The sequence below is a fragment of the Mixophyes fleayi genome, chromosome 4 (assembly GCF_038048845.1).
Source record: "Mixophyes fleayi isolate aMixFle1 chromosome 4, aMixFle1.hap1, whole genome shotgun sequence".
NCBI classification, from domain to species: Eukaryota; Metazoa; Chordata; class Amphibia; order Anura; family Limnodynastidae; genus Mixophyes; species Mixophyes fleayi.
In genome coordinates, this window is record NC_134405.1 from 43,779,071 (window position 1) to 43,788,727 (window position 9,657).

Genomic DNA, 9,657 nt, shown 5'->3' on the forward strand with positions numbered 1-9,657 from the left:
TGAGCATATTAAGCAGGTCTATCAAAGGTAGAGATTAACATCTAATTAGCAGCGCCCGGTGAGACTGGACTTTTTGAGACTGACCCTGAATCATTAATAATTGGCCACAACAAGCCCTCCTAATTTTTCTTAATAAACGCCGTTCCCATAGTGGGCTACCCTGGGCTAGGTCATCGGGCCACCAGCATTTTTTCCTTTAAAATAAGCTTCTGAGTCTAGTCTTGCCCTCCCGGGCCAAAATTTGCCAACCTTCCCCTGCCCTTACACCCCCTAGGGACTCCCGGGGCATGGAGACCAACCAACCCTTGTTTTGGCTCAGTCAGGACCCTTTGCAAAGACAAGCCATAGACCTCTTGCACAGGCAAGATCAACATAGACAGTCACTCAAATAACGGAGCAGTGCTCCGACGACTGACTGCTCTCAAAAGAAAATAAAGTAATGACACAGACATCAACTCAAAAAAGTGGCAGAAGGGTGGAAATCCAAACTAGAAGAGAGAAATGCATGAAGTAACAGGAGATATATAAAATGAGGGAGGTGAACATTCTAATGGGAGGAGCTATGTTGATCTAATATTATTAACACCTGGGAGAGTTGTAGTGCTGGTGTATATCACCAACCTGGCGGTTTATCTTATCTGAGCCCTAATTGGGCTTTGCTTTTCCTTATGTTGATGTCAATGAACAGGATTATCATACAGTTTGGCCTCTCATGGGGGTGGTTAATTTGGATTAGAGCCAGTGTCTCTTGTGTTAAGCAGTCACATCACTACTGACCACAATGCAATGTGCAGGTGTGGTCGGAAGATGACTGCACACACAGGTCAACAGTGGTTACCTTTGACTGCAAATGTCCACGAAACTCAACAGTGATCCTAATAATTATATGATCATTATTTGGAATTGCAGCTACTTTGGGGCCTCGCATTCTATTATATTGGGAAAATTGCCCAAAATTGGCTGCAATGTCACAGCGTATATGACCAGATCTAATTCCTGCCTCCAATTGGTCAGTGCAATACACCGCTGGGATCTGCAGCAGTGAGAAGTACCCACCAATGACCATCATTTTCCATTGTGGAAACTAATGTACATAGCCGAGAAGCGTGTGCAGAAGTCAGCTCTCAAGCACAGTTAGATATGTTATTTTAATTATGCAAGGCTTAATAAATGGCTCTAATTGGTTTTAGAGGCAGATATAATACTACATGACACCATAACTCATATCTGAGCCCCAACGCCACATTATATTTATGACAGAACGTAGCTGTTCTTCCCACAAGACAACCTAATCAGCGAATGCTTAGAGCAAAATATTACTTGCAGTGGTACTGAGTCTGCACAATCCAATATATTTTATAAATAATAAGAGCCAGAAAATCCATTGTACACGCTTCCTTGCTGTAGAATAAAGTGAGAGACAGAATCAGGATAAAAGTAGCTTTCCTCTGCTGGTGCCCACTTTCTTTTAGACAGAGGTTCTTCCCATCTGAGGCATTGTGGGTAATTCAGCAGCAACAGAGTAAAACTATTTAAATCAGCCTGTCCAACCTGCGGCCCTTCAGATGTTGTGAAACTACAAGTCCCAGCATGCCCTTCCAGCTATCAACAGGTTGTCTACTGGCAAAGCATGCTGGGGCTTGTAGTTTCACAACACCTGGAGGGGCCGCAGGTTGGACAGGCCTGATTTAAATGGACAGAAGAGACACAAGTGATGACACAAGTGTTTTCTATCGATACCACAATCTATTTAGCACACAAACGCTGCTGCTTGGTGTAACTGCAGACGTATATTTATTTTTTAGCCTACTACACAACCCTAATATCTGCATATTATACTGCGTAAAGTAGGAATGGGAAATAGATTATGTAGTTGAAAAGGTTCCAAAACTGCTATCTTGCCTCGACCCAGCTGTGTTTGTTTGCCTATCGCCATTAGTAAAACGGTTCCCCAAAGAGGGTTAATGGTTGAACTCTATGGTGGGAAATACAGAGCTGATGTTAATTGTTGTTCATATGCCTAATTATCATTTTCCTTGCGGTTCTAGTTCTCTGCTCAATCTCTTTAAGAGCAGTAATTGGGGCCATAGTCTTGTCTGCACAGCTGCTGCCTCTGAGAATGAGTTTCAACCACAACCTGATTATGACCTCATGTGGCCCTGGGCAAATTATTCATTTGGGCCCCCTTTTACTCCCTCTATTTGTCAAAAAAAATCCAGGGACCCTCAGTGTCCCCGACACTAGGCTGGAGCCTTATGGATGATCCGGCTCTGTTTGCAGGACATTGGGGTGATTTACTAAAGCCTGTAACTTTTGTAGGATTTGGGGATTTAAAATTGCTCGATTTACTATAATGCAGTGATAACTACGATTTTGGGTTGCATAGGGAAGTTTTCGCTGGGAGAAGCATTGTGAATTTGTTCAGCGAATGTAGCCAAAGGTAACCCACTGCTAGATAGAGAGAAGCTCTATCTCTGGCAAAGACACACATCTTCCCTGGAGAAATGGATTTTCTCCCTTTAATAGACTCCTTAAAGTCTAATCTGTCTATGTATTATACCTGTCCTCTGTGGTTAGGCAGAGTGGGTGGAGCATATGTGTGCGATGTTTCAAAGTATCATCAAGGGGTAAATGTATCAAGCTGAGAGTTTTTCAGCGAGTTTGAAAAGTGGAGATGTTGCCTATTGCAACCAATCAGATTCTAGCTGTCATTTTGTAGAATGTGCTAAATAAATGATAGATAGAATCTGATCGGTTTTTCAAACCCACCGAAAAACTGTCAGCTTGATACATTTACCCCCATGTCTTTGCTCTGTCTGTGTTCAGTGGAGTCTCCCGCACGCACCTCTGCTAAAGCCCATGATTGTATTGTCAGTATCACTTTAAAATTTGCCTGTGGAAGTCTGTATTCCTAATAATGCATCAAATGCCCAGTATCTATACGTAATTCCCAGTATCTGTTTACAATCAGTATGAATTAACAACAAGTAATTTTCAGTGCAATTTTTAATTTAGAGTGTGTGGACAACTGCACAGTAACACTTCTCTTGGCCTGTGTGAAGGATGTAACGCTCAGAATTCTATATGTATGGACACCTGAACAGTACCACTACTGTCCTGTATGTAATCAGTGAGGTGATGTCACCAACTCCTCATCCATAGAGAGGCTACATTCTCCTGAATCATGCTTCAGCCTTCACAGTGGATCATTTACAAAGCAAAAAATGTCCACTGTGAAGTACAAACACAATTGACACACTGTGTCTCAGCCTGTACAGTTGGATTCTGCTGAGGAGCTTGATGCTAGGTGGTAGTGTGTAAAGAGAAGCGGTGTGACAACGCTTCTGGCAATGTACGGAGTAGGCAGACTTATGCACCTCGTGCTGTGGACCAGTACATGACATGACATTTCCTTCTGCACAAACAGATTATTGAAATGAGATAAAAGAGGAGGAGAAGGAATGTTTTACTTTTAATGGGACCCATTTTGAACCTTCCATGTCGCACTTTTTTACTATTTTTATCTATTATTTATAAGGCTTTACAAGATGTCCGCAGTGCTGTACACAAAATAAACAGTAGACCATACAGGGAAAACAGTACAGAACAATAAATGAGTAATACCATGACTACGGAGGCTCCAGTCATAGACTACAGAGGCTTCAGACATAGCAATTATAGTGAAGTTGGAGCAGAAGAGTAGGTAGAGAGACAGGAGGGAAAAGGACCCTGCTCATAAGAGCTTACATCCTAAAGGGAGGGCAAACAGACAGCTGACACAAAGGGAGTCAGAAGAAGGGAACAAACACAGGAGGAGCGAGTAAAGGGGCCGAGAAGAGAGAGGTGATGAGAGCGAGCATGAGGAGAGGGTTATGTGGAAGGCTGGTAGGCTGTGGGGAAGAGGTGAGTTTTATGTACCCGTTTGGAGGAGCACGAATTAGGGACAATCGGAGGTCATTCCAGTGGAGGGGGGCAGCTAAGGAGAAGTCTTGGATTCTGGAATCAGGTGAATAGGAATAAAGTGATCAGAGTGGAGGAGAGATGACGGTCATTGACTGATCGCAGGGACCGGGTAGGAGTGTGAATGGAGAGGAGATTGGAGCTATAAGGGGAAATGGAGTTGGAGTGGGCCTTGTAGATGAGGGTAAGTAGTTTAAAAATGATTCTGTAGGTTAGGGGAGCCAGTGTAAGGCAAGAGATAGAGGGGAGGCAGAAGAAGAGCGGCGAGAAATGAAGATAAGTCTCGCAGCCACATTGAGTATAGAACGAAGGGGGGCAAGGTGGGACGGGGAAGGCCAGTGAGGAGAAGGTTGCATGGATAATGAGTTTGGTGGCATCCTGAGATAGGAAGGTCTGGATCCTGGCAATGTTGCGTAGTTGGATGGGACAGGATTGGGCAAGGGATTGAATGTGTGGGGGGGGAATGAAAAGGAGGAGTCAAGGGTGACGCCCAGGCAGTGGACTTGGAGGCAGGGGCGGATTGGGAACTTAAAGTGGCACTGCAAAAAATTATTGAAGTGGCCTCATGTGGGAGGGTCCAAAGCAACTGTGTGTGGGACCAATACAAAAGTAGGTGGAAATTAGAAGTACTGGAACTTGGTTGTAGTAACATTAGGAAACCCTAGATATGATGACTTAAAACACAGCGGGTCACCTTGAAAGCAATGCAGGGAAAAAGCTGCCTGTCCAGTGTTATAAAATTATATGAATCCTTTTGCATTATCTGCGACTAGTTACTGCCTTTGTGCTCCAACTTGTTTAGTTGCTTACTAATACATCCTTCCAAAATTACCTTCATAAAAACATATCTGACTTTTTTTAATATGTTTAACTATTATAAAACATATTGACGCAATCGTATTTGAGAAGTCTGCCAGAGCAGCATAGGAGCAATTCAAGCACTGTTGCATCTTCCCCTGACGTTATGAGATGCAAACTACCAGTCAAATCTCACTCTTTATTATATAAAAATGTGTACTGTATGTTTCAAATAATGCAGTAAAAGTAATCCTTATAAGAGGACAATTTTCCATAGACTTACAGCCTAACTCCTTCTGGTGATAGTCTCTACACTTTTTGTGTCTACCCCCTCCCCTCCCTCTCTACCTCCTTCTCTTTCCCTCCCTCCTCTCCTCACCCCCTCTTTTTATAAAACATCAAAATATGAGGAAACACACTGTGTATTCATATCTTCTTCTTTATCGTGTTGATTGTATTTCTCATGCTGTTTCCTCTTCCAATAAAGAGTTTTAAAAAAAATATCCTTATAATAAATGGCTATCCAGTGTGATCACCACAAGGGTGAAATGCTTCAAACATCTGCAAGAAAACAATTATTTTGTATCAATTGTGTATGAGCCCTAAATGTGCCCAGTGATTGGTGGTGGTTTGAATTAATAACAGTGCAGGGAGGGTTGGCAGACAATGGCATAAGTGAAGGGGAGCGCTATTTCAAGGGCTTGCTGGTGATATACTAAGTGCAAAAAAGGCAGGGTTAATGATATTGTCAGTACAGTGGGAGCTGGCCATATGCTCAACAAAGTGATGAGAATGGGACCAGTGCAATGTAGAAGACAGGCAATGGAATCAATGCAAGAACCACCTGAGCTGAAATAAGGCTCTGGGGGGCCTGGGGCACTTAAAACAGAGGAGTTATCATTTTAGATATATTTTAGACAAATACACAAGCATATAAATGCAGCCTCCCCCTCCCTATAATGTTCTATATACAGCCCCCCTTCCCTGTAGTGTTCTATATGCAGCCCTCTTTCCTATAGTGTTCTATATGCAGCCCTCCTTCCCTATAGTGTTCTATATGCAGCTCCCTTCCCTATAGTGTTCTATATGCAGCTCCCTTCCCTATAGTGTTCTATATGCAACTCCCCCTCCCTATAGTGTTCTATATGCAGCCCCCTTCCTGGTGTACTATATGCAGGCCCCCTTCCCTATAGTGTCCTATATGCAGCCCCCATCCCTAGTGTTCTATATGCAGCCTCCCCCTCCCTATAGTGTTCTATATGCAGCCCCCCTCCCTATAGTGTTCTATATGCAGCCCCCCTTCTCTATAGTGTTCTATATGCAGCCCCTCGCCCTATAGTGTTCTATATGCAGCCCCCCCTCCCTATAGTGTTCTATATGCAGCCCCCCTCCCAATAGTGTTCTATATGCAACACCCCTTCCCTATAGTGTTCTATATGCAGCCCCCCTTCCCTATAGTGTTCTGTATGCAGCCCCCCTCCCTATAGTGTTCTATAGGCAGCCCCCCTTCCCTATAGTGTTCTATATGCAGCCCCCCTTCCCTATAGTGTTCTATATGCAACTCCCCCTCCCTATAGTGTTCTATATGCAGGCCCCCTCCTTAGTGTTCTATATGCAGCCCCCTTTCCTATAGTGTTCTATATGCAGCCCTCTTTCCTATAGTGTTCTATATGCAGCCCTCCTTCCCTATAGTGTTCTATATGCAGCTCCCTTCCCTATAGTGTTCTATATGCAGCTCCCTTCCCTATAGTGTTCTATATGCAACTCCCCCTCAATATAGTGTTCTATATGCAACTCCCCCTTCCCTATAGTGTTCTATATGCAGCCCCCGTCCCTAGTGTTCTATATGCAGCCTCCCCCTCCCTATAGTGTTCTATATGCAGCCCCCCTCCCTATAGTGTTCTATATGCAGCTCCCTTCCCTATAGTGTTCTATATGCAGCTTCCTTCCCTATAGTGTTCTATATGCAACTCCCCCTCCCTATAGTGTTCTATATGCAGCCCCGTCCCTGGTGTTCTATATGCAGGCCCCCTTCCTGGTGTACTATATGCAGGCCCCCTTCCCTATAGTGTCCTATATGCAGCCCCCGTCCCTAGTGTTCTATATGCAGCCTCCCCCTCCCTATAGTGTTCTATATGCAGCCCCCCTCCCTATAGTGTTCTATATGCAGCTCCCTTCCCTATAGTGTTCTATATGCAGCTTCCTTCCCTATAGTGTTCTATATGCAACTCCCCCTCCCTATAGTGTTCTATATGCAGCCCCGTCCCTGGTGTTCTATATGCAGGCCCCCTTCCTGGTGTACTATATGCAGGCCCCCTTCCCTATAGTGTCCTATATGCAGCCCCCATCCCTAGTGTTCTATATGCAGCCTCCCCCTCCCTATAGTGTTCTATATGCAGCCCCCCTCCCTATAGTGTTCTATATGCAGCCCCCCTTCTCTATAGTGTTCTATATGCAGCCCCCCGCCCTATAGTGTTCTATATGCAGCCCCCCGCCCTATAGTGTTCTATATGCAGCCCCCCCTCCCTATAGTGTTCTATATGCAGCCCCCCTCCCAATAGTGTTCTATATGCAGCCCCCCTTCCCTATAGTGTTCTATATGCAGCCCCCCTTCCCTATAGTGTTCTGTATGCAGCCCCCCCTCCCTATAGTGTTCTATATGCAGCCCTCCTTCCCTATAGCGTTCTATATGCAGCTCCCTTCCCTATAGTGTTCTATATGCAGCTCCCTTCCCTATAGTGTTCTATATGCAACTCCCCCTCAATATAGTGTTCTATATGCAACTCCCTCTTCCCTATAGTGTTCTATATGCAGCCCCCTCCCTGGTGTTCTATATGCAGGCCCCCTTCCTGGTGTACTATATGCAGGCCCCCTTCCCTATAGTGTCCTATATGCAGCCCCCGTCCCTAGTGTTCTATATGCAGCCTCCCCCTCCCTATAGTGTTCTATATGCAGCCCCCCTCCCTATAGTGTTCTATATGCAGCTCCCTTCCCTATAGTGTTCTATATGCAGCTTCCTTCCCTATAGTGTTCTATATGCAACTCCCCCTCCCTATAGTGTTCTATATGCAGCCCCGTCCCTGGTGTTCTATATGCAGGCCCCCTTCCTGGTGTACTATATGCAGGCCCCCTTCCCTATAGTGTCCTATATGCAGCCCCCATCCCTAGTGTTCTATATGCAGCCTCCCCCTCCCTATAGTGTTCTATATGCAGCCCCCCTCCCTATAGTGTTCTATATGCAGCCCCCCTTCTCTATAGTGTTCTATATGCAGCCCCCCGCCCTATAGTGTTCTATATGCAGCCCCCCCTCCCTATAGTGTTCTATATGCAGCCCCCCTCCCAATAGTGTTCTATATGCAGCCCCCCTTCCCTATAGTGTTCTATATGCAGCCCCCCTTCCCTATAGTGTTCTGTATGCAGCCCCCCCTCCCTATAGTGTTCTATAGGCAGCCCCCCTTCCCTATAGTGTTCTATATGCAGCCCCCCTTCCCTATAGAGTTCTATATGCAACTCCCTCTCCCTATAGTGTTCTATATGCAGGCCCCCTCCTTAGTGTTCTATATGCAGCCCCCCTTCCCTATAGTGTTCTATATGCAACTCCCCCTCCCTATAGTGTTCTATATGCAACTCCCCCTTCCCTATAGTGTTCTATATGCAGCCCCCCTCCCTGGTGTTCTATATGCAGCCCCCCTTCCCTATAGTGTTCTATATGCAGCCCCCCTTCCCTATAGTGTTCTATATGCAGCCTCCCCCTCCCTTTAGTGTTCTATATAGCACCCCCTATAGTGTTCTCTATGCAGCCTCTCCCATCACTTACCTTTAGTTGTAGTGTCTGTTATGCTGCATCGCTCCTCAGACAGACAGGAAGTGAAGTGAGCACTTCCTGTCTGAGGACCTTCTGGGAGGGGTGGCTGGGGGGGGTCAAAAAAATAAAAGAAGGAACAAAATGGAAAAAAGAAAGTATTACACGAGGCGGCTTCTGGGGAACTTCCCGGTAAGGCCTATGCCCTGTCTGACCCTGGTTGGGGAACAGAAGAGATGGTGGTGTTGTTAAGAGTGATGGAAAGATCCAGGTGAGATGAGGTTCTAGAAGGAAGAGCAGTATATTTGCAGATACACACAGAGCAATATCATGAAAGTCTTCACACACCCGCAATTGTTAATGTAATAAAGTAGTCCCCTCGCTCTCATGATCAACGTAAGTTGTAATTTAGGCTAAAATGAGCAGTATTTTAATAGAAAATAAGAAAAGTGCAATGTAATGAAAGGTTAAGTAATGAAGGATGGGGCCAAAATGACACATTTAATTACAAATCACATCATGGAGACCCCAATCCTGTCCACTTTACAGTGGGCAGGATGCGGGAAAAAGGCCTACTCTCCATGGAGTTCAGGAGACCTACATGGAATTCAGAAGTCACCCGGACGTTCTGGGAGAGTGGGCAAGTAGGGTGTTAGGTTTAAAATTTATACTTTTGCACAGTGCTCTGTAGACTTTCTGCACATCTAAATGCACTACTAGAATGCTGAGGCATGTCCCACAAGCGGAGAGTAGGCACGGTGTGCTGGTTGGACCACCTAGCTGTTTTGCAGCACACATTGGCTGTGCTTTGTGAACAGCCTCCACTGAGTGAACGGGACAGGGGCCCTTTAAGAAGAAACGCAGTGAAATGGAGTAGATGAAGCGGGAGATGAGGAGGCAGAAAGGTCTGGGGAATTAGAGGTCCCTGTTGAATTGTCTGTCACCCATTTCCTCCTCTGCTGTTTACCAGACACCCGCGTCTGTAAGCTGCTCTGTATCTGGGGAATTTCTGTTCTGCCTCTCGTTTCCCACCCACACACAGTTTTATTTATGAATTAAATATTGTCAGCCTGCAATGGTATAATTACAGAACAGAA

At 45.2% G+C, this 9,657-nt stretch overlaps 1 long non-coding RNA gene across 1 annotated transcript; it reads right to left on the reverse strand.

Annotated features, from left to right (window-relative positions):
* Window positions 1-5,179: 5,179 nt before the first annotated feature.
* LOC142149763 (uncharacterized) lies at window positions 5,180-8,616 on the reverse strand. The gene is made up of 2 exons (XR_012690887.1): window positions 8,576-8,616; window positions 5,180-5,319 (listed from the first exon to the last, which is right to left on the reverse strand). It is a non-coding gene; the product is annotated as an uncharacterized LOC142149763 (long non-coding RNA).
* Window positions 8,617-9,657: the final 1,041 nt, after the last annotated feature.